Below are 25896 nucleotides of genomic sequence, written 5' to 3' on the forward strand. Positions count from 1 at the left end.
CTTCTAATTCAAAAGGAAAAGTTGAAAACTATAGAGCAGAAAGTAGGTACAGAGTACAGCAATGAGGGGAAGAAAATGGTTAGGTTCATTCCAACCAGATTTCACTTCCATTGTTTCAGTTCGTTCGACCCTCATCCTCTTTGAAGAGTTGTTGTTACTGGTAAATCACAAAACCCTACTCCTAAATTCTATTTCTTCTTTTATTTTTGTCTGATTAATTCCAATAGGGTTTCGAAATGTGTTGTTCATGATATCTTCTGGTTGAATTATTTCTTACGCTAAGAATTGTTGTATCTAGTAATCGGGTTGCTGCAATTTTTAATCTTGGGGTTCTCCTTTTCCGTTTCATTTTGACTTGTAAATGGGTTTAATTTCATCTACATCCAAATTAACTAAATGGGTTTCTTGAATCATTGGTTGTTTTTGTACAAAATGTTTTTTTCCCCCAAATACTATGGGGTTACATCACCTGCAACAACAACTAATAAATCTAGTTTTGTAACCTAGAAATTAGAGTACGAAGTGAAAATGTGAACGACCTATTATTAAAATACACTGATGCGAGACGTTGTGCGTGTATAAAAGTAAATTCTTTGTAGATGATTTAGAATTTTCATGTGGTTTTGGAAGTTGGATTCTTTTTGATTGTTTAGTTGTTTTAATGTAAAATCAAAATTATACAGTGGTGTAAGTTTTGTAGTACTAAGTTCAGCCGAAGAGCAGAATAAGCATTCTGTGTTTGGATAGGGTAATCTTGGATATCCTCAAAGTAATATCAACTCTAGCTCATATATTTAGAATCCCATTTTATATTTTTGGTCTGATTGTGCAAAAATTAGTGAATGCTAAAACAAGCATTTTCTACTGAAATGTTCTGCAATTGTGCCCTATGGTTCTAGCTCAGGAGAATTTGACGAGCAGTCGTGGCTAAACTCTAAGGTACCACCCAAACTTCAATATCTATCTTAATCTTTGTTGTATGTGTAAAATACCGCTTTTTATGAAGTCATCATTCCTCTAAACATTTAGCTAATGCGCTTCCTCTATCTTGTCCTAATGTCCTGTACCTTGTGCTTCTCCTCTCTTCTGGACCAACCTTACTCCTAGCAACCTCTGCTATCATATCATGTCTGTGTTAGATTCTCAATCCACTGCCTCTATCCAAGAACACTTTATTGGTACTAAAACTGTTTCACATTTAGTTTTGAAATTCTTGTCAACTAAAAGTGATGCAGGACTAAGACTCGCTCTTCTCGTCCAGAAGAACAGTTGTCTTCTTAGTTAACTAGTCATTAGTTTTTGGCACCAAAGAAAGTCGAGAAGGTTGGTATCTCAAGGTGGTTGTCGCTGAAGCAACTATGGAAGCAGACTCTATCAAAAAGTCATGCGCATCAAAGAAATAAAAGGGCTCTCCCTCTCTTATCTTGAACCTAGCTTTTCCAAGTTTCGATGAACAAAGTGTGCAATGGGTGGAGTGAGATCACTACCACACCATTTTTAATTTATCTAGTGAAGATGGGCTTCGAGTGCGTACTAGGCGAGACTATGATTGAGTCAAGCGGACACCCGCTAATATGCACTTCCTTTCGCAATTTGAAGCCAAGTCATTGACGAGCCTCGAGGACCTTTCTAGCCTCCTCGCTTTGATTTCATTGCTTTCATTTTCTCATTCTCAAAGTAGAAAAAAGTCTTGCTTTGCCTCCTTCTTTCTTCGCTAGTTGAAAGCTAGACTCACATGTCTACTTATGAAGATTATGTCTTCCTCACTTGTTTAGAAATAGCATGATGCTTAACACATGTAATTGGAGTCTATTTTGGGGCTTACTTAAGTTCATGCAAAGAAGATTTATAAGAGAAAAGTTTCCAATCTCTCTTAGACTTTCTGTCTCTTGAAAAATATTGTATTCTTATATTTGAGATCGCCTCCGTGTGATTCATCCTAAGTAGCTAACCGAATCCGTGTGATTCATCCTAAGTAGCTAACCGAAAAGGAATTGATAAGAAAAGATGCTCTATCTTTTTTAAGGTAAAGGAAAGAAAGCCAAGAGAAATCACCCCGGAAGACTTCAACAAATAGTTGACCTAGCCTTGTGAAACGAAGATCGATGTCCGTCCCATTCAGCGAATCAATCTTCCATCCTCTTGATTGGAGTTTTTAGCTTGTATGGTGAGAAATTAACAAGAAAAAAATGAGATTTCTAAAGAATTTAAATCAACATTTTTTTGTTGCACAAAACAAGGAAAGAGAATGTATTATTAACAAAGCGGATTTTTTTCATTAATATTTGTTACATGGGAATACATCAAATAGGAAGATTACACACACATAGACTAGCCACATAACTGAACACAACATGACAAAGTGAACAATGAAAGCATTGAAGATTACTAGTGATTCATACAAACACAACAAAGACACTTAGCATAGCAGTTGATCTCTACCAAACAAAGAAAAAGAAGAAACACAATGCTTTGCATTTATAGACACTAATTTAAACCTTAGAAAATTCAAAAGTGCCAACAAACTTATCTATTCTACTCTCTCTGGGAATCCAAAGCTAAGCGGGTGACCCACCAGTTAGTTCCCTTAGTTTATGGAGGAGGGCCTCCTTCCTCTCTTCCAGACCGCAATATTTCTAAATTTGTTGCATCATATTTGCCAACAGCCTCAAGAGGAGGCAAATGCTCCAAGAACAGACCCAACCTTTGTTTTTCGATTAGAGTTTCTCCTCCTTTACTCATGAGATTACGATAGAAATTTCTTGAAGTCTTAGAAAAGAATCCATGGCTACACTCAATTTTTTTTCCTGAATTCATTGTTCCTCTCGTCTCCTTTTGCCAAATAGAGAAAGAAGCTTTAATTTATAGGTGTTGGAGATCGTTTATCCTTTCTTATTATTAGTAAGATAGGTTGTCTTAGTTTCGTAACATGGTTCAAACCTAAATTTTCATGAATATGGGACATTCACTAGAGTTCAGTGCACTGAATAATTATATGAGTACTTCAAGCTCCTTTTCTTTTGATGAGTATCGTCACGTGGCTTAGTCATGGATCACTCCTTAAGGAATATGACACAATAATATAGTGCACATGATGGAAAATGGTACCCCCTTTATTATAAGACAACCCCATGCCCTTTTTTTAAGAGATAAAAGCAAGCATCACCTGACACTCAAAACTGACCTATACAAAACCATGTGACTTGTCCTCGTTTATGTACCCCCACTGACACTAGACAATGCCCTGCCTACTCGTCTTTAGTGGTCTTATTTGTACCCAACTACATGAAAGTTTCCTCGAGCAATCCTCACTTGACAACTCAAAGTTGATTGGTATGACCAGCGTGCTTGCCTATGCCTAGTCTTTCATCGGCCTTTTTTTTACCCAACTACAATTTCTTTCCTTAGAAAAGGAAAAGGGGCCTCTAGGTCAATTCTTAATCGAAAACAATTCTATCCTAGCGAAGTAAAGTTTCTAGTGAACTTTTTGAAATTTCATTATTTAATATAACATCAAGATAACAATAACATTATAAAGCTATATAGGCATTTATCCAATCCATCCACCGAGAAAAAGACCTGTCTTACACTAAAAGTTCACGCGCTTCTTTATTCAAAACAAAAAAAAAACATTCTAAAATGAACCCACATGTAAAAGAGGGTTGGTATGCTCATTATTCGTGTTCGTACATTTTATCATTATTGCAATACAAGTAAGACCTCTATTACTATACTAGTTAAATACATTTTTGAATTGAAAATAATTACATAATTAACGACTTTATTTATCAAAGTAGAATATATGTACAAGTTCTTACATTATTCATTTGAATTAATAAATTATTTTTCTCAAGGACTTAGAAATCGCCAAATAAACTAAATCAATCAGAACTCATAAACACCTCCAAATTCACATTATTGTGCACGTTCTCCATCTTCACATGTGCATACATTCACCATAAAATGCTTTTTTGATCTTCAATTTTTCAAAAGTGTAAATTATAATATTTTAAAATGAAAAATTATATTCAAATTCTACCTCCTAACCTAAAGGAGCAGTAAGTTTAAAGATATTTTTTTAAAAATATTTTAGTTTAGAGTACAACTAAACATGATGTAACTGTACATAAGTTAGACATGAATATCTTTTTACATGATGAATTTATGATTTTATTTCTCCTTTAAAATGTGTATTCAATTTTTTTCGTATATTATGAAATTACATTTAATTCTTAAGCAAAATTTATATTATTTTTAACTTGAATTAAAAATGAAAAATTGAAAGTGAATTCGAGAAAAATTATATCAGATAAATGTGAGGGTTGTTTAACTTCAATTTTAAACCTTGACCAATTTTTAAAAAAGGTTTGATTATATTGGAATCTTCTTATATTGTATAAATTTCATTTATTATGTGTAACGTAATTTATCAACTGTACTTTTACTTTATTAAAAAAATCATCCATTATAAAAATGTAGGTAGATAAATAATCAATCAATATCACTATTTATATTTTATAGTAATATGAATTATAATTTAAATAAATATTCATCCAATGTCTCTATTTATATTTTTTTAGAAATACGTAATAAAATATGATAGATAAATCTAATCATTGAAAAAATAATGAATAGACGAATAAAAGCTTAGAATAAATTAAATTCCAAAAAGTAAGAATAATTCATTTTTATTTATACTAAATTATAAATAAATATTGATATTTGGTAAATTTAAATTTTTTTAAGGTGATAACATTTAAAATGTCCAAACAAGACATTCCAATTTAAAATGCTTAGATATAATATTTTAATATTATCCGTGCATCACGCGGGTACGAACTAATATAGTTGAGGTCTTACTTGTATTGCAATAATGATAAAATGTATGAATACAAATATTGAGCATACCAACCCACTTTTATGTGTTGGTTCATTTCAGAATGTTTTAGTTTTGAATAAATAAGTGAATGAACTTTTAGTGTAAGACATGTTTTTTTTTCCGGTGGATGGATAAGATAAATGCCTCTATTGCTTTATAATGTTATTGTTATGTCGATGTTATATTAAAGACTGAAACCTAAAAAGTTCAACAAAGACTTTACCTCGTTAGGACAGAGTTGTTGTCAATTGAGGATTGGCCTAGGGTCTCTTTTTTCTTTTATAAGAAAAGAGATTATAGTTGGGTATAGATAAGTCGTTGAAAGATGAGTAGGCAAGCACGCGGGTTGTATCGGACAACTTTGAGTTGTTGACTCACGATTGGTAGAGGGGACTTCCATTATTTAGCTGGTACAAACAAGACTACTAAAGACGAGTAGGTTGGGCATAAGTTAGTGTCAGTGGGGTATGTAAGTGAGGGTCAGATCACATGGTTTTGTATTGGTCAGTTTTGAGCTGTCAAGTGACTATCTTGTAATAAACGGATACTATCTTCTCTGATGTGCGCTATATTATGATGTCTTATTTCTTATAGAGTGATTCGGGATTTAGCCACGTGGTGATTCTCTCTCCAAAAGAATAGGGTGCCTTGAGTACTAAAGTGCAAATGAGGAAAGGATAATTATTTAGTGCAGTAAAATCTAGTGAATGGGGTTCCTTATTCATTAAAATTTAAGTTTTAACCATGTTACGGAACCAAGATAACCTATCTTACTAATAAGGGGTTAAGAGCCTCCAACGCCTATAAATAGAAACTTCTTTTTCTATTTGGCAAAGGCATACGGAGAGGAATAACGAAGTCAGGAAAGAAATTGAGTGTAGAAGTGAATTCTTTACTAAGAGTTAAAAGAAATTTCTATCGAAATCTTTAAAGTAGAGGAGGAGAAGCTCTCATTAGAGCAAAGGTTTAGGTCAGTTCTTGGAGCATTTGCCTCCTCTTGAGGCCGTTGCAAATATGATGCAACAGATTTGAAACATTGCGGTCTAAAAGAGAGGAAGGAGGCCCTCCTCCATGAACTATAAGGGAACTAACTAATGGGTTTCCTGCTTAGCTTCGAATTCCCCGATAGTAAAATAGAAGAGTTTGTTGACACTTTTAAGTTTAAGGGTTAAATTAGTGTATGCAGACGCAGAGCAGTGTGTTCCTTCTTTTTCTTTGTTTTGTAGAGATCTACATGCTAAGTGTCTTTGTTGTGTTTGTATGTATCACTAGTAGTTTTTCAATGCTTCCATTGTTCACTTTATAATGTTGTGTTTAGTTGTGTGGCTGGTCTATGTGTGTGTAATCTTCCTATTTGATGTATTCCTATGTAATGACTAGTAATGAAAAAAATCCTCTTTGTTACAGTTCAATCTCTTTCTCTATTTTGTGCAGAAAAAATGTTGATTTGAAATTCTTTTGAAATCTCATTTTTTTCTTGTTAATTTTCACATATACAAGCTAAAACTATAATTAAAGAGGGTGGAAGTTGTTTCGCTGAATGAGACGGACATTGATCTTCGCTTCTACAAGGCTTGTTCAACTATTACTTGAAGCCTTCCTTTATCAAGGGGTGATTTCTCCCGGTTTCCTTTCCTTTACCTTTGAATAGTTAGAGCCTCTTCTCTTATCAGTTTTTTTTTCGGTTAACTACTTAGGATGAATCACTCTGAGGCGATCTCAAACATAAGATTACAGTATTTTTCAGGAGACAGATGGCCTATAAGAGAGATTAGGAACTTCTCTCTTACGAATCTTCTTTGCACGAGATTCAGTAAACCCGAAAATAGACTCCAATTACATGTGTGAAACATTATGCAATTTCAAATTAGACAAGTGAGGAAGCCATAATCTTCATAAGCAGACGTGTGAGTCTACCTTTCAATTAGCCAAGAAATGAAAAAGGCAAAACAAGACTTTCTTCTTTCTTTGAGAGTGAGAAAATGAAAGCAGAGAGGCTAATAAAGGTCCTTTGAGGCTCGTCAATGACTTGGCTCAGGTGCAAAGGGAAGTGCAGGTTAGCGAGTGTCCACTTGACTCGACCATATTCTCGTCTGATATGCACTCAAAGCCTATATTCACTAGATAAATTGAAAATGATATGGTAGTGATCTCACTCCATGGATTGTACACTTTGTTCATCCAAGCTTTCTGCTTCTATTTATTTGATGCACATGACTTTTTCACGGAGTCTTGCTTCCCGAGTTTCTTGAGCCTCAACCACATTGCGTCCTAACCTTCTAGACTTTCTTTGGTGCCAAAGATCTGGACGAGAAGGATAAGTCTCAATTTGGGGGAGAAGCCAATGAAAAGCTTGAGGGACCGAGGAAGGGCAATGGATATGTTATTTATTCGCCAATTCATTTTCTTGCTACTCCTCAATCGCTCTAAAGGACTCCTCCTTTTTGGTTAATAACCTATAGTGGTCTTACTAGGCCTTTTTGATCGGGCTTAGTTGAACTCAATTTCTTCGCTTGGAGTCTAGGGCTTTTTTGGATTAAGCTTCGATATAACTTGCTTTCCTGATCTTGAATTAAACCTTTGCTCTCTTAATTCGCTCTATAGGTTTAGGTTCAATCTTAGTTGTTTTAGCTTAGGTCCATTAATTAACTTTCATAATAAACCCCTAAGCTGAATCTATATGGGACCATCCAAAAATTCATAGGGTAGTGAGGCTAAAATTCCATAGAGTTCAACCTGCATAGGGCTTTAGTTAAGCCTATATCCATTTTAGTAGAAAATAATTCTTTTTTTGTGTAGCCCAAGTTTTTTCACTTGGTCTCAGTCCATTTCTTCTATTCCTATGATTGTTTAATGATGTGTTTTCTCCTTTTAAGATTAGGTTTCTATCTCATGTTGTGCTAAGCTTATTTCTCTTTTTAGGTCTTCTTATCTTTTTGTACTTACTATTATATTGCATACCGTTTAAGTCATTCGGTATCCCCATATGTCATACATCTTTCATATAGGATGTTATAAGAGAATTAAGTCAGCTAGACAAGTTAACAAAGCAATTAGGAAATTTTGGTGGGAATGTTACTTGCGAATATAGCAGTCTTAGAGTTGGTTTCTAACAAAATAGGAATTAGTTAGCACTGAAATTGATTTATTCTTTAGATTGTATTCTTACAGTTTCTAACAAAATAGGAATTAGTTAGCACTGAAATTGATTTATTCTTTAGATTGTATTCTTACAAGTATATGTAGAATTTGTTTGAGAAGATATGAACATACACATTTCATTTGCTTCTAATATATCTTATTCTACTTTGCATCTTGTTTCCTTTCATCCTCCATGGCTGTCAACTCGAGTTTCTCTGTAAAAATCATGTTCAGCTACTAAAACCTCGGATTCCTCTGAGAATCCCTGCATTTAGGCTAACATTGGTATCAGACCCAATATATCCTTGACAACAGTGACAAAATCAACAAGAGCTAATGAGAGTTCTTCTAGTGAAGTAAGAGAGTTGCGTGAAGGGGATGCAGAAAATGTTATTGGAAGTTGGTACTCTAGCAAAGGAAGTTTCAAATCTTAAAAAATTGGACTTAGATGATGCTAGAGCGGAAGGAACAAATGACAAGCAATATAATGAATCATAGGGATAAAATACCCACAAGAGAAGACAAAATACCAGTGGGTGGAAGACATTCAAAGGAGCAATCGCACAACAACTTCATTAATCATAATCCATATTACTCTCAATGGTCGACAATGTTCTTGAAGTTCTCTAGAGAAGATCTTAAATCTTGGTTGTGTTGAATCGATCAATCGTTCAATATGGAGAACATTCCTGTAAAGGAGAAGGTTAGCATTGTTGCTCTACAGTTAGAAGGTGAAGCAGTTCGGTGGCACTTGTCCTTTATGACAGTCAGGCAGTAAATTCAACCACCAACGTGGAATGAATATAATGTAGCATTAGTGGAAAGATTTGGGGCAGATTCTCCAAAGAAGCTAGTTAGTTTTGAAATCTCTAATCTTTCTCATTTCTACCCACTGGAAACTTCTAACAAGAAGACGTCATATACTTGAAAGGTTCTCGATCAAATGTCCAAAAGAGATTTGGGTGTAGATTCTCTGATTTGTGGCACCACTGAAAGAAACAATAAAACTGAAGCTTTTGAAGACTTGTTTTTTGATGCATTCTTTATAGATAATGAGAGTGATGTTGAGGCTTTTGAAATTATGCATCTTGGTTGGATTTTCGTGAATGATGAGAGTGATATAGATACAAAATCCTTAGATGACGGTGATGGGAAAGAAGTGCTCTCGTGGCAAGCTCGCTTTGATTTAATTGTTTTCAAGATCATGACTTTGAGAGTGATATGAAAACTTGGGCCAAAATCTGGCCATGGGAAGAGATTGAGAAATCACTCGTCCTACTAACAGAGGAAGGAACAGAAGTGTGGGTTCTGATTAGCATGGATTTTATTGATGGATTGACTAAATCACATGGTCCTGAAGTAAACTTCGTAGTGGTTGATGGACTAAGTATGGTCATTTTATTTCCTCTAAAGCATCCTTATACTACTTACTCAGTGGCCAAAGTCTTCATGGACTATTATAGTAAGGTTACATGGTCTACCCGACAGTATTAAAAGTGATAGAGATGTTGTGTTCCTCGGTATTTTTTGGCAACAATTGTTTCCCCTGCAAGGTGTTCAGCTGAAAACGTCATCAGCATATCACCCCCATAGTGATGGCCAAACTGAAGTCCTCAATAGGTGCTTAGAAACCAATTTGAGATGTTTTGTGCTAAGGATGATTGTTTGTGTGTGGCTGAATATTGGTATAATTCTTGCTATTATTCTGCTATTGATAATACACCTTATGTGAGGCCCTTTTCTCAATAGAGGGTTGAAATTGGAACTGTTGAGACATGATGATCATATGATGAGAGCACAACTGAGAATGGAACAACAGGCTTGACTATCATAGAAGTGATATGAGTTTTTAATGTACCTCTCATACAATATAATTTGGATTCTTTTTTTGTGTCCAAGCATCCACATGTAATGTTTTTTTTTCTCTGTAGTATACATGGAATTGAGAATCGAATCAAAGAAATTATTTAAGAGCGATTTGATGATATGAACTCATGGAATTCTCTTATTTAAAATTTTGAAAAAAATAATCAAATTAAATTGTTATTATCTTTGTCATTATGATCCAAATAGCTCAATTGTACATGTTATGCAAATTCTTCTTTATGTTTTTATTTTTTCACGATTTAAAATAGGAAAATTATTTCAAGTCACCTTTGTTACTAGATAGCCATGTAGTCTTTGTCTTGCTCTGTTTGTAAAAGAATTTGATATGCATCAATTTTCTTTTCGATGTTACTCACCTCACCCGTGACACGAAAGAATCAAATGCAATAACAATTTTATTTTCAGCAATAGAATGGACAAGTCAAATTAAAAGTGGGGTTGAAAGAGTTGGTTTTGGTTCTTGTGGAATCAAACTAAATGAAAGATGAATTAATATGAATATTTGGTAGGAAGATAAATTAGTAGGAAATACAAGTCAAAGATTGTATCTTGGTAGGTGAAAGTTAGGCAAACCATATAATGGTTTGCTATCTTAACCTTGACAATTTTGACACATAGCGATATCATGGATGACATCAATAGGATGAATTTATTTCTATAAATAGGTAGCTCTTAATTCATTTTCAAATCATCCTTTCACTTGCCTTCTCACCTTCTAAGGCATTGTGTTCTCTCTCTTGTAGTATTTCACTTATATTCTTTGTATAGTGAAATAAATATTGATGCAGTTGTTCTTTGGTGGACGTAGGATCATTTTGATCCGAACCACGTTAAATATTGTTGTTCGTCCTTGTTCACTAGTTTCACGTTTCCGCTAACAATTGGTATCAGAGCAAGGTTCTGTCTGAGTATGCTCTGTGATTGCAACACAGTCTGAACTTCCACATCAGAAAAGGATTACTTTGGTTTTCTGTAGTTCCAAATACATTGTAGTAGAAAAGGAAGAACAAGTAAAAAAAGAGTTCCATGAAGTTTGAAATTGATAGATTTAGTGGGCGCAACAACTTCAATATCTGGAAAATCCAGATGATAGCGTTACTGCGGAGGGAAGGTTCAATCCATGCTATTGACGGAAAGTACCCCGATAAGATATCGGAATCCGACAAGGAAAAGATTGAAGGAGATGCATTGAGTGCAATCCAACTGTCCCTTGCACCTAACGTACTTTGTGAAGTGAGTACAAGTACCAAAGAGACGGCCAAAGAGTTATGAGAAAAGCTAGAAGGGCTTTACCAGGACCAGTCAGTGACAACGAGGATGTTGTTACAACGGCGTCTTCATACATTTAAGATGGATTCAGGTACTTTGTTGCAAGACCATCTAGATGCGTTCAATAAACTTGTGATGGACTTACAAACTGCTGGAATTAAAAAGGACGAGGATACACTTGCATGTTCTTTACTATTTTCATTGACTTCAAAATATCGTGATATTGAGAATTCAATGATGTATAGCAAACAACCTATTAAACTTGAGCAAGTGCGGCAAGCACTAAACTCTTGTGATGTGCGGATGCATTTTGAAGGAGACAAAAGTGACGAAGCTAGTGGACTCTTTGTAAGAGGTCGTACTAGCCAAAAGGGAAGGAGCAAATCGAAGTACAGATCAAAGTCTTGTGTGAACAAAAAGAATGCGGAGTGTTGGGGCTGTCACAAGAAGGGGCACTTTGAACGAGATTGCCCTATGTCGAAGTCCAAAGAAAAGGCGAGTGCATCCATTGTTGAGTACATGATAATGATGATGATTATGTACTAACAACATAATGCAATAATGGAGTCTATAACAACAAATGGATCTTAGACTCTGGTTGTACTCTGCATATGACATTCCGAAAAGATTGGTTCAGCAACTATGAAACAAGCAGAGGAACTGTATTAATGAGCAATAATGCAACTTGTAAAATAGTTGGCATTGGTTCAGTTCATGTTCGCTGCCATGATGGAATCATGAGGACTATTACAGAAGTCCGTCATGTTCCTGATCTAAAGAAGAATTTGATCTCCCTAGGTACTTTAGACAAACAAGGCTATAAGTACATGAGTGAAGGAGGAACTATGAAAGTGACTAAAGGGTCTTTAGTCATGTTGAAGGCCAAGCTGGAGGATGGCCTCTACACACTTGCGGGAAGCACCATTATTGGCTCAGTAAATGCATCTACAGTGCAGTTATCTAATGATGACAAGGCAAAATTATGGCACATGAGACTAGGCCTTATGAGCGCACGAGGATTGAAGATGTTGAGCAACCGCAACCTTTTGAATGGTGAGAAGATCAGCACACTTGAATTTTGTGAGCACTGCGTCTTAGGGAAGCAGAAAAAGGTCAGCTTCAACACAAGCAAGCACAAGACGGGAGGGGTGCTAGACTACATCCATTCAGATTTATGGGGTCCCTCTAAGCTTCCATCAAAGGGAGGAAAGATGTATCTTCTCACATTCATTGATGATTTTTCACGAAAGGTTTGGGTGCGTTTCCTGAAGACAAAAGGTGATGCTTTTGAAGCATTTAAAAAGTGGAAGATACAATCTTTGACTTGTATTTCCTACTAATTATCTTCCTACCAAATATTCATATTAATTCATCTTCCATTTAGTTTGATTCCACAAGAACCAAAACCAACTCTTTCAATCTCCACCTTGGTTTGTGTTCCAAGCATGCGTATAAACAACTCCGGCCAAAACTTCTAAGCTTACTGGGCAATCCCATTGTAAGAAACAAGAAGAATCAAACCTTTGTTGAACATACCAGCTCCACCTAGCAGTTGTTCTCTTAGAGTTGTATCAATTGATGCATACTCCCGCCAAGTCCTTGCAGTGTGCAAACTTGGCAAGCGGGACTATTTTGGTCAACATGTCTGCAACATTATCGTCTGTGATAACCTTCTCAACCTTGATAGCTCCCTTTTCTACGACATCTCAAATAAAATGAAATCTGACATCAATGTGTTTGGTGCGCTCATGAAATCTTTGATTTTTAATCAAATGAATAGCACTTTGACTATCACATTTTAGAATTGATTTAAGCTGAGCTGAACTCAATTCTGCCTCCAAACCTTTCAACCAGATAGCTTCTTTCACTGCCTCCGTTGCTGCCATATATTCTGCCTCTGTTGTAGACAAAGCGACAATCAACTGTAAAGTCGATTTCCAACTAACGGCACTGCCAACGAGAATAAAGATGTATCCAGTTGTGGACCTCCTTCAATCAAGATCCCCTGCATAGTCAGAATCAACATAACCGAGAATTGAAATACCTTCACTTTTCCGAAAGGTTAGGTCAACATCAGGAGCTCCTTTGAGATATCTCAATATCCACTTGACAGCTTCCCAATGCCTTTTTCCTGGATTTGCCATGTACTTTCTTACTACACTTACAGATTGGGCAATATCTGGACGTGTGCATACCATAGCATACATAATGCTGCCAACTGCACTCGCATAAGGAACCTTTGACATATGCTCCACCTCATCTATAGATTGAGGCTTTTGTAACTCTGAAAGCTTGAAATGAGAAGCTAAAGGTGTACTTACAGGCTTGCCCGTATCCATATTGAATCTTTCAAGAACATTTCGGATGTACCTCTTCTGAGAAAGATGTACAACACCATTTTCTCTTGAAATTTCCATTCGAAGGATTTTCTTTGCAACTCCTAGATCCTTCATGTCAAATTCCTTGCTCAACAGTTTCTTCAAAATATTTATCTCTGTGATGTTGTTAGCAGCAATAAGCATATCATCAACATACAACAAAAGATAAATCATAGAGTTACCAGACATCTTCTTGTTATACACACAACTATCAAATGCACTCCTCGAAAATCCATGTGTAGTCATGAATGCATCAAACCTCTTGTACCACTGTCTAGGGGATTGCTTCAAACCATACAAAGACTTCTTCAGTTGGCATACAAAATTTTCTTTACCATCTACTTTGAAGCCCTCAGGTTGTTCCATATAAATCTCTTCTTCTAGGTCACCGTGAAGGAAAGTCGTCTTCACATCCATCTGCTCAATCTCTAAATTAAGACTAGCCAAACCTAGAACTGTGCGAATCGAGGACATTTTCATAACAGGAGAAAATATTTCGTCAAAGTCAATACCTTTCCTTTGACCGAATCCCTTAACAACCAATCTAGCTTTGTACCTGGGCTTCAAGTTGTGTTCTTCAACTTTAACTTTGAACACCCAATTGTTCTTCAAAGCTCTCATGCCCTTGGGCAATTTTACCAACTTATAAGTGTGGTTCTCATGCAAAGACTTCATCTCGTCTTGCATGGCTTCAATCCATTGATTCTTGTGCTCATCTTCCATGGCCTCCTCATAACATTCAGGTTCTCCCTCGTCAGTGATTAACACATACTCATTGGGTGAATAACGGGAGGAAGGAAACCGCTGTCTTGTGGACCTCCGAAGCGAAATATTTGATTCGTCCACAACTTCATGAACAACAGGATCATCAATAACAATATCATTGTTATTATCAACATCAACATGTTGATTTGATACATGATTCTGGGCGTCACCATGATTATCAAACCCAATAACATCATGCACACTTGTGTGAGGAACTTCATCATGATGGACTATACCATCAAAATTTGAAGATTCTACCTTCTCCGCTTTGTCAATATCTTCAATTGTTTGATTCTCCATGAAAATAATATCACGGCTTCTCACAAGTTTCTTTTCAATATAGCCTGTAACCAAATTCATCTAGGCCATATCCAATGAATATGCATTGCCTTGTCTTGGCATCTAATTTTGACCTCTCATCCTCTCAGCCAAACTATTAAGCTGAGGAGTCTTGGGAGGAGTCTTCTGGTGTCTAATACCTTGATGCTTGCAGTATTCGTCAAATGGTCCACAATATTCACCACCATTATCAGTACGAATACATTTCAATTTCTTTCCAGTTTCTCTTTCAACTGAAGCCTGAAACTGCTTAAAGACACCTAACACTTGGTCTTTAATCTTCAAGACATAGACCCAAAGTTTTCTCGAGCAATCATCAATGAAAGTGACAAAGTAAAGTGCACCACCCAATGTCTTTGTCTTCATTGGACCACATAAATCAGAGTGCACTAACTCAAGCAACTCTGTCTTTCTCGAAGGAGGGTAGGACTTAAAGGAAACTCTATTTTGTTTACCAGCCAATCAGTGCTCACATTTTTCTAATTAGCACTTTGGAAATTTGACAATAATTTCTTCTTGGCTAGAACATTAAGTCCTTTCTCGCTAATGTGGCTAAGCCTCTTGTGCCATAATGTTGAAGAGCTATCGCTCTCAACCGCATTCACCATATCAACACAAGCAGAGGCCGTAGTCCAGTATAGACCACGACGTTTGTTACCACGAGCCACAACCAAGGAACCCTTAATGAGCTTCCATTTTCCATCACCGTAAATACTAACATATCCTTCATCATCTAAAACACCAACAAAAATTAGGTGCAGACGAATATCAGGAGCATGTTTCACATTGTTCAAAACTAGTTTAGTTCCAACACTAGTTTCCAAACAAATTGTACCAATACCAACCACCCTAGAAACAGTCTCATTACCCATACTCAAGGTTCCAAAATCACCAGGAGTGTAGGAAGAGAAAAAATCCTTCCTTGATGTCACATGAGATGCGGCACCAGTGTCCACACCCCAGCTTGACTCATCACAAGCATTATTTATCATGTTTGCATCAAGAACAGTAACAAGATCTTCGGTGGTGACGGTGGCTAGGCAGTTTTCATTGCCATCTTCTTTAGTTTCCTCTTTGTTTTTGTTCTCCCTCTTCAACTTCCTGCAGAACTTATTTGTGTACCCTTTTATGCCACAATGATAGCACTCAATATCCTTAAGTCTGCCATTGGATTTGCTCCTATTTTGTTCTCTATGCTGAGAACCACGAGTTTTATTTTTCCCCCTGGGGCCAGTTATCAGGACATCCGATGAAGAGGAACCTTGAGTTTTTCTTCTCATCTCTTCGTTCAAGACACTACACTTGGCGGAATCCATAGATATTACACCATCCAGAGCAGAATTTGACAATGACGTTCTAAATGTTTCCCAAGAATCTGGTAGGGAACCAAGGAGAAGCAAGCCTTGAATTTCTTCATCAAATTTGATGCCCATAGAAGATAATTGGTTCATAATCCCCTGAAAATTATTCAGATGGTCTGTCATCGGAGAACCATCATGATACTTCAAACTCAACATCTGCTTTATTAAGAACATTTTGTTGTTGCCAGTCTTTCGAGCATACAAACTTTCAAGATGCTCCCAAATGGTTCGAGCATGTGTTTCTCCAGAGATATGGTTCAACACATTATCGTCGACCCATTGCCTAATGAATCCACAAACCTGTCTGTGCAACAGATTCCACTCTTCATCTGTCATATTATCAGGCTTTACAGAGGTAAATACTGGTATCAGAGCGAAGGTTTTATCTGAGTATGCTCTGTTGCGGAAACGTGAAACTAAAGAACAAGGAAGAACAACAATATTTAACGTGGTTCGGATCAAAATGATCCTACATCCACCAAAGAACAACTGCACCAATATTTATTTCACTATACAAAGAATATAAGTGAAATACTACAAGAGAGAGAACATAATGCCTTAGAAGGTGAGAAGGCAAGTGAAAGGATGATTTGAAAATGAATTAAGAGCTACCTATTTATAGGAATAAATTCATCCTATTGATGTCATCCATGACATCGCTATGTGTCAAAATTGTCAAGGTTAAGATAGCAAACCATTATATGGTTTGCCTAACTTTCACCTACCAAGATACAATCTTTGACTTATATTTCCTACTAATTATCTTCCTACCAAATATTCATATTAATTCATCTTCCATTTAGTTTGATTCCACAAGAACCAAAACCAACTCTATCAATCTCCACCTTGGTTTGTGTTCCAAGCATGCGTATAAACAACTCCGGCCAAAACTTCTAAGCTTACTGGGCAATCCCATTGTAAGAAACAAGAAGAATCAAACCTTTGTTGAACATACCAGCTCCACCTAGCAGTTGTTCTCTTAGAGTTGCATCAATTGATGCATACTCCCGCCAAGTCCTTGCAGTGTGCAAACTTGGCAAGCGGGACTATTTTGGTCAACATGTCTGCAGCGTTATTGTCTGTGATAACCTTCTCAACCTTGATAGCTCCCTTTTCTACGACATCTCGAATAAAATGAAATCTGACATCAATGTGTTTGGTGCGCTCATGAAATCTTTGATTTTTAATCAAATGAATAGCACTTTGACTATCACATTTTAGAATTGATTTAAGCTGATCTGAACTCAATTCTGCCACCAAACCTTTCAACCAGATAGCTTCTTTCACTGCCTACGTTGCTGCCATATATTCTGCCTCTGTTGTAGACAAAGCGACAATCGACTGTAAAGTCGATTTCCAACTAACGACACTGCCAATGAGAGTAAAGATGTATCCAGTTGTGGACCTCCTTCGATCAAGATCCCCTGCATAGTCAGAATCAACATAATCGAGAATTGAAATACCTTCACTTTTCTGAAAGGTTAGGCCAACATCAGGAGCTCCTTTGAGATATCTCAATATCCACTTGAATGCTTCCCAATACCTTTTTCCTGGATTTGCCATGTACTTGCTTACTACACTTACAGATTGGGCAATATCTGGACGTGTGCATACCATAGCATACATAATGCTACAACCTGCACTCGCATAAGGAACCTTTGACATATGCTCCACCTCATCCATAGATTGAGGCATTTGTAACTCTGAAAGCTTGAAATGAGAAGCTAAAGGTGTACTTACAGGCTTGCTCGTATCCATATTGAATCTTTCAAGAACTTTTCGGATGTACCTCTTCTGAGAAAGATGTACAACACCATTTTCTCTTGAAATTTCCATTCCAAGGATTTTCTTTGCAACTCCTAGATCCTTCATGTCAAATTCCTTGCTCAACAGTTTCTTCAAAATATTTATCTCTGTGATGTTGTTAGCAGCAATAAGCATATCATCAACATACAACAAAAGATAAATCATAGAGTTACCATACATCTTCTTGTGATACACACAACTATCAAATGCACTCCTCGAAAATCCATGTGTAGTCATGAATGCATCAAACCTCTTGTACCACTGTCTAGGGGATTGCTTCAAACCATACAAAGACTTCTTCAGTTGGCATACATGGTCTTCTTTTCCTTCAACTAGGAAACCTTCAGGCTGATCCATATAGATTGTCTCTTCTAGATCACCATGTAAAAAAGCAGTTTTGACATCAAGCTGTTGAAGCTCTAAATCAAACTATGCAACCAATGCTAGCAGCACGCGAATTGAGCTATGTTTCACGACTGGAGAAAAGATCTCATTGTAGTCAATTCCCTCCTTCTGACTGAAACCCTTTGCAACCAATCTCGCCTTGAACCTAGCAGCTTCCACTTCTGGAATACCTTCTTTCTTTCTGTAGACCCATTTTCATCCAACTGTCCTTATCCCCTTTGGCCTTTTAACTAAGACCCATGTCTCATTTCTGTGAAGAGACTCCAACTCTTCCATCATGGCCAACTGCCATTGTGCAGCATCTTTGCAAGAAGTTGCTTCAATATACGAAGAGGGCTCGAGATCCTTAATCTCTTCTTCTGCAGCTATGAACGCTTGTGCAATCAGATTTTCTTGCTCTATAAGACGTTCTGGTTTCCGTATCCGTCTTTTGTCCCTTCCCTTCGCAATTGTGTATGGTTCATTGGAAGCAAGTTCTTCTGCATCTTTTGACTCATCACTTTGAGTCTCTTGATCCCGTTTCTTGGTAAGCTCCACCGGTAGCTCCACCTGCTCGTTGTTCTCGTTTCTAGATGACTCCACAGAAACTTTACAAGGATCAAGTATAGAGGATTCATCAAAGGTAACATCTCTACTAACTACAAATTTGAGTAAAGACAAACACCATAGTTTGTACCCTTTTACTCCATCAACATACCCTACGAATGTGGCCTTTTTAGCCCTTGGTTCAAGCTTACCTTCATTAACATGATAATAAGTTGGACACCCAAATATTCACAAGTATGAATAGTTAGAGGGTTCACCTGACCAGACCTCATTCGGAGTCTTAAAGTCAATCGCTGATGCTGGAGACCGATTGACAATATGAGAAGCAGTATGAACTGCTTCAGCCCAAAATACTTTGGACATCTTAGCTTGTAAGAGCATACAACGAGCCTTCTCAAGAAGAGTTCTGTTCATTCTCTCGGCAACTCCATTCTGCTGTGGTGTGTGCCTGACCGTCTTATGCCTTGCGATCCCATGAACCTTGCAGAAATCATTGAACTCTTCACTGCAAAACTCCAAGCCATTGTCCGTGCGAAGATACTTGATTTTCGTCTCAATTTGATTTTCAACCAAAATCTTCCACTCTTTAAATGCTTCAAAAGCATCACCTTTTGTCTTCAGGAAACGCACCCAAACCTTTCGTGAAAAATCATCAATGAATGTGAGAAGATACCTCTTTCCTCCCTTTGATGGAAGCTGAGAGGGACCCCATAAATCTGAATGGATGTAGTCTAGCACTCCTCCCGTCTTGTGCTTGCCAGTGTTAAAGCTGACCTTTTTCTGCTTCCCTAAGACGCAGTGCTCACAAAATTCAAGTGTGTTGATCTTCTCACCATTCAAAAGGTTGCGATTGCTCAACATCTCCAATCCTCGTGCGCTCATATGGCCTAGTCTCATGTGCCATAATTTTGCCTTGTCATCATTAGATAACTACACTGTAGATGCATTTACAGAGCCAATAATGGTGCTTTCCGCAAGTGTGTAGAGGCCATCCTCTAGCTTGGCCTTCAACATGACTAAAGACCCCCTTTAATCACTTTCATAGTTCCTCCTTCACTCATGTACTTATAGCCTTGTTTATCTAAAGTACCCAAAGAGATCAAATTCTTCTTTAGATCAGGAACATGACAGACTTCTGTAATAGTGGCAGCGAACATGAACTGAACCAATGCCAACTATTTTACAAGTTGCATTATTGCCCATTAATACAGTTCCTCTGCTTGTTTCATAGCTGCTGAACCAATCTTTTCGGAATGTCATATGCAGAGTACAACCAGAGTCTAAGATCTATTTGTTGTTATAGACTCCATTATTGCATGATGTTGTTAGTACATAATCATCATCATTATCATGTACTTTCTCAACAATGGATGCACTCGCCTTTTCTTTGGACTTCGACATAGGGCAATCTCGTTCAAAGTGCCCCTTCTTGTGACAGCCCCTTCTCGTGTAAACAAAAAGAATGCGGAGTGTTGGGGCTGTCACAAGAAGGGGCACTTTGAACGAGATTGCCCTATGTCGAAGTCCAAAGAAAAGGCAAGTGCATCCATTGTTGAGAAAGTACATGATAATGATGATGATTATGTACTAACAACATCATGCAATAATAGAGTCTATAACAACAAATGGATCTTAGACTCTGGTTGTACTCTGCATATGACATTCCGAAAAGATTGGTTCAGCAGCTATGAAACAAGCAGAGGAACTGTATTAATGGGCAATAATGCAACTTGTAAAATAGTTGGCATTGGTTCTGTTCATGTTCGCTGCCACTATTACAGAAGTCTGTCATGTTCCTGATCTAAAGAAGAATTTGATCTCCCTGGGTACTTTAGATAAACAAGGCTATAAGTACATGAGTGAAGGAGGAACTATGAAAGTGACTAAAGGGTCTTTAGTCATGTTGAAGGCCAAGCTGGAGGATGGCCTCTACACACTTGCGGGAAGCACCATTATTGGCTCTGTAAATGCATCTACAGTGCAGTTATCTAATGATGACAAGGCAAAATTATGGCACATGAGACTAGGCCATATGAGCGCACGAGGATTGGAGATGTTGAGCAATCGCAACCTTTTGAATGGTGAGAAGATCAGCACACTTGAATTTTGTGAGCACTGCGTCTTAGGGAAGCAGAAAAAGGTCAGTTTCAACACAAGCAAGCACAAGACGGGAGGGGTTCTAGACTACATCCATTCAGATTTATGGGGTCCCTCTCAGCTTCCATCAAAGGGAGGAAAGAGGTATCTTCTCACATTCATTGATGATTTTTCACGAAAGGTTTGGGTGTGTTTCCTGAAGACAAAAGGTGATGTTTTTGAAGCATTTAAAGAGTGGAAGATTTTGGTTGAAAATCAAATTGAGAGGAAAATCAAGTATCTTCGCACGGACAATGGCTTGGAGTTTTGTAGTGAAGAGTTCAATGATTTCTGCAAGGTTCATGGGATCGCAAGGCTTAAGACGGTCAGGCACACACCACAGCAGAATGGAGTTGCCGAGAGAATGAACAGAACTCTTCTTGAGAAGGCTCGTTGTATGCTCTTACAAGCTAAGATGTCCAAAGTATTTTGGGCTGAAGCAGTTCATACTGCTTCTCATATTGTCAATCGGTCTCCAGCATCAGCGATTGACTTTAAGACTCCGAATGAGGTCTGGTCAGGTGAACCCTCTAACTATTCATACTTGCGAATATTTGGGTGTCCAACTTATTATCATGTTAATGAAGGTAAGCTTGAACCAAGGGCTAAAAAGGCCATATTCGTAGGGTATGTTGATGGAGTAAAAGGGTACAAACTATGGTGTTTGTCTTTACTCAAATTTGTAGTTAGTAGAGATGTTACCTTTGATGAATCCTCTATACTTGATCCTCGTAAAGTTTCTGTGGAGTCATCTAGAAACGAGAACAACGGGCTGGTGGAGCTACCGGTGGAGCTTACCAAGAAACGGGATCAAGAGACTCAAAGTGATGAGTCAAAAGATGCAGAAGAACTTGCTTCTAATGAACCATACACAATTGCGAAGGGAGAGGACAAAAGGCGAATACGGAAACTGGAACGTCTTATAGAGCAAGAAAATCTGATTGCACAAGCGTTCGTAGCTGCAGAGGAAGAGATTAAGGATCTCGATCCCTCTTCGTATATTGAAGCAACTTCTTGCAAAGATGCTGCACAATAGCAGTTGGTGCCATGATGGAAGAGTTGGAGTCTCTTCACAGAAATGAGACATGGGTCTTAGTTAAAAGGCCAAAGGGGATAAGGACAGTTGGATGCAAATGGGTCTACAGAAAGAAAGAAGGTATTCCAGAAGTGGAAGCTGCTAGGTTCAAGGCGAGATTGGTTGCAAAGGGTTTCAGTCAGAAGGAGGGAATTGACTACAATGAGATCTTTTCTCCAGTCGTGAAACATAGCTCAATTCGCGTGCTACTAGCATTGGTTGCATAGTTTGATTTAGAGCTTCAACAGCTTGATGTCAAAACTGCTTTTTTACATGGTGATCTAGAAGAGACAATCTATATGGATCAGCCTGAAGGTTTCCTAGTTGAAGGAAAAGAAGACCATGTATGCCAACTGAAGAAGTCTTTGTATGGTTTGAAGCAATCCCCTAGACAGTGGTACAAGAGGTTTGATGCATTCATGACTACACATGGATTTTCGAGGAGTGCATTTGATAGTTGTGTGTATCACAAGAAGATGTCTGGTAACTCTATGATTTATCTTTTGTTGTATGTTGATGATATGCTTATTGCTGCTAACAACATCACAGAGATAAATATTTTGAAGAAACTGTTGAGCAAGGAATTTGACATGAAGGATCTAGGAGTTGCAAAGAAAATCCTTGGAATGGAAATTTCAAGAGAAAATGGTGTTGTACATCTTTCTCAGAAGAGGTACATCCGAAAAGTTCTTGAAAGATTCAATATGGATACGGGCAAGCCTGTAAGTACACCTTTAGCTTCTCATTTCAAGCTTTCCGAGTTACAAATGCCTCAATCTATGGATGAGGTGGAGCATATGTCAAAGGTTCCTTATGCGAGTGCAGTTGGTAGCATTATGTATGCTATGGTATGCACACGTCCAGATATTGCCCAATCTGTAAGTGTAGTAAGCAAGTACATGGCAAATCCAGGAAAAAGGCATTGGGAAGCTGTCAAGTGGATATTGAGATATCTCAAAGGAGCTCCTGATGTTGGCCTAACCTTTTGGAAAAGTGAAGGTATTTCAATTCTCGGTTATGTTGATTCTGACTATGCAGGGGATCTTGATCGAAGGAGGTCCACAACTGGATACATCTTTACTCTCGTTGGCAGTGTCGTTAGTTGGAAATCGACTTTACAGTCGATTGTCGCTTTGTCTACAACAGAGGCAGAATATATGGTAGCAACGGAGGCAGTGAAAGAAGTTATCTGGTTGAAAGGTTTGGTGGCAGAATTGAGTTCAGCTCAGCTTAAATCAATTTTAAAATGTGATAGTCAAAGTGCTATTCATTTGATTAAAAATCAAAGATTTCATGAGCGCACCAAACACATTGATGTCAGATTTCATTTTATTCGAGATGTCGTAGAAAAGGGAGCTATCAAGGTTGAGAAGGTTATCACAGACGATAAAGTTGCAGACATGTTGACCAAAATAGTCCCGCTTGCCAAGTTTGCACACTACAAGGACTTGGCGGGAGTATGCATCAATTGATGCAACTCTAAGAGAACAACTGCTAGGTGGAGCTGGTATGTTCAACAAAGGTTTGATTCTTCTTGTTTCTTACAATGGGATTGCCCAGTAAGCTTAGAAGTTTTGGCCGGAGTTGTTTATACGCATGCTTGGAACACAAACCAAGGTGGAGATTGATAGAGTTGGTTTTGGTTCTTGTGGAATCAAACTAAATGGAAGATGAATTAATATGAATATTTGGTAGGAAGATAATTAGTAGGAAATACAAGTCAAAGATTGTATCTTGGTAGGTGAAAGTTAGGCAAACCATATAATGGTTTGCTATCTTAACCTTGACAATTTTGACACATAGCGATGTCATGGATGACATCAATAGGATGAATTTATTCCTATAAATAGGTAGCTCTTAATTCATTTTCAAATCATCCTTTCACTTGCCTTCTCACCTTCTAAGGCATTGTGCTCTCTCTCTTGTAGTATTTCACTTATGTTCTTTGTATAGTGAAATAAATATTGGTGCAGTTGTTCTTTGGTGGACGTAGAATCATTTTGATCCGAACCACGTTAAATATTGTTGTTCTTCCTTGTTCTTTAGTTTCACGGTTCCGCTAACAGGGGTTTATATTTAAAATTTGGGATTCTGATTAGAGGCTAATTAACGCGGTCAGAATTAGAAAAAAAATTCATCTAGTTGAAAAAAAGATGAAATAAATATTTTATAATAGTGTGTATATATGTTACTGCTATAAATGATAAATATTTTTTAATTATAATATATATGTGTAAGTTTCTCTATTAAAGATATATTTCCTTTCCTTATATAAACTGTTCATCAAATGTGAAGTATTTATCCTATCCTATCCTATAAATTAAGGGCAAATCACAAAAGTTTCACTAGTTAATGTCATAATTATTAAAAGAGCAACTTTCACTTATAGCAAACATATAATTCATATTTGTATGTCATAACAAAGTTTGCATAATTGCATTCCATAGCAAATATATAAATGTATAATTCACTATACATATACAGTTGAAGTGAATTGTATAAAACGAGAAAGAGAAAGAGACTTGCGCAGAGAATTGTATAAAAACGAAGTGTATAATACGAATTGTATAATTATAAGTGTATAGAACGATTATATACAATTTGAATTTGTATAAAATGAGAAAGGGAGAAAGACAAAAGAGACTTGGGCAGGGAATATACAATTGAATCGAATTGTATAAAACGAGAAAGAGAGAAATTATATACAATTTGAATTTGTATAAAACGAGAAATAGAGAAAGGCAAAAGAAATTGGGCAAGGGAGTATTTTTATTGTATAATTATAAGTGTACAGGACGAAAATATATGTATTTGCATGTGTATATACAATTTTCTCTCGCTTTATACAAATAGAAACACAATTTATACATTTCGCTTCTGTTTGTATAAGCACGACAGGCGAGGGTGGCGAGCGAGATCTGGAAGAGGGGAACAAAAATATATGTATTTATACAATTTCCTCTGTTTTATACAAATAGAAACAAATTTTATACACTTGTCTTTGTATAAAAGTGAGAGGAAGTGAGCGAGAGATGAAGCGAGACAGGAGAGTGGCGAGCGAGAGTTTGATGGAGAGAGATGACTGACAAACAGTTTGCTCGGGACACAATTAAATCAAAGGATGGTTATAGCAATTAATTTGGTTTATTAGTATGTCATTATATACAATTTTCTCTTATTAAAATTCTTGATAGTTTTAAATATTACTTTTTCTATCATATTTCGTGTTTAGGATATATTAGTGTGAATCCATGAGATATAGATATTTGCCGAATTTTAAAATCGATATACATATTTTAATTGTTTAAATCAATGATTATAATTTTCATTAATTGGAGGAGTAATTGATGATTTTCAAAATATATGAACAACTAATAAAAATTTTTATTATGAGGGGGAAATCAAGGAGTGTATCTATGTTTCATTAATTTCACTTTATAATTCTTTGAAATAATAAATTCATTAATATTATTAACAAAAGATAAAAAAAATAAATCTCTTGGTCCTGTAATTTGATTAATTTCTTTTTATTACTCTTAAAATAAAAATTCATTAATTTGATGTATTTATTATCAATGTATAATGCATTCAACAGACTAAACACTAAGATACAGGTCAAATCCATCGATGATCCCGTCAAGTCGTCTTCAAGTTTCACCGACACTTTAATCCGGCAATGTCCATTTTAGAAACTTCATGTAGTTGTATCATTTTGACACTTTTTGCCTACATGTCAAAGTGAGTGTGGTTCAACGTTAGCGCATGAATATACTTAATTTAGCCATTTTTTAATTTTTTTTCTCTTCTTCTTCTCCATTTGTCAGGCCACTACCTCCTACCATTTTTTCAAGCTTAAACTCATTCAATGGAGGTCAAATTTTTTATCCAAAGTCATTTTCAAGTAATTTT

General features: G+C 36.8%; 1 long non-coding RNA gene across 1 annotated transcript; it reads left to right on the top strand.

Moving 5' to 3' along the window:
* Positions 1–25190, top strand: LOC104648407 (uncharacterized). Its single transcript, XR_011210886.1, has 2 exons — positions 1–160; positions 24878–25190. It is a non-coding gene; the product is annotated as an uncharacterized lncRNA (long non-coding RNA).
* Positions 25191–25896: the final 706 nt, after the last annotated feature.

This window comes from Solanum lycopersicum, chromosome 7, assembly GCF_036512215.1.
Source record: "Solanum lycopersicum chromosome 7, SLM_r2.1".
Taxonomy (NCBI): domain Eukaryota; kingdom Viridiplantae; phylum Streptophyta; class Magnoliopsida; order Solanales; family Solanaceae; genus Solanum; species Solanum lycopersicum.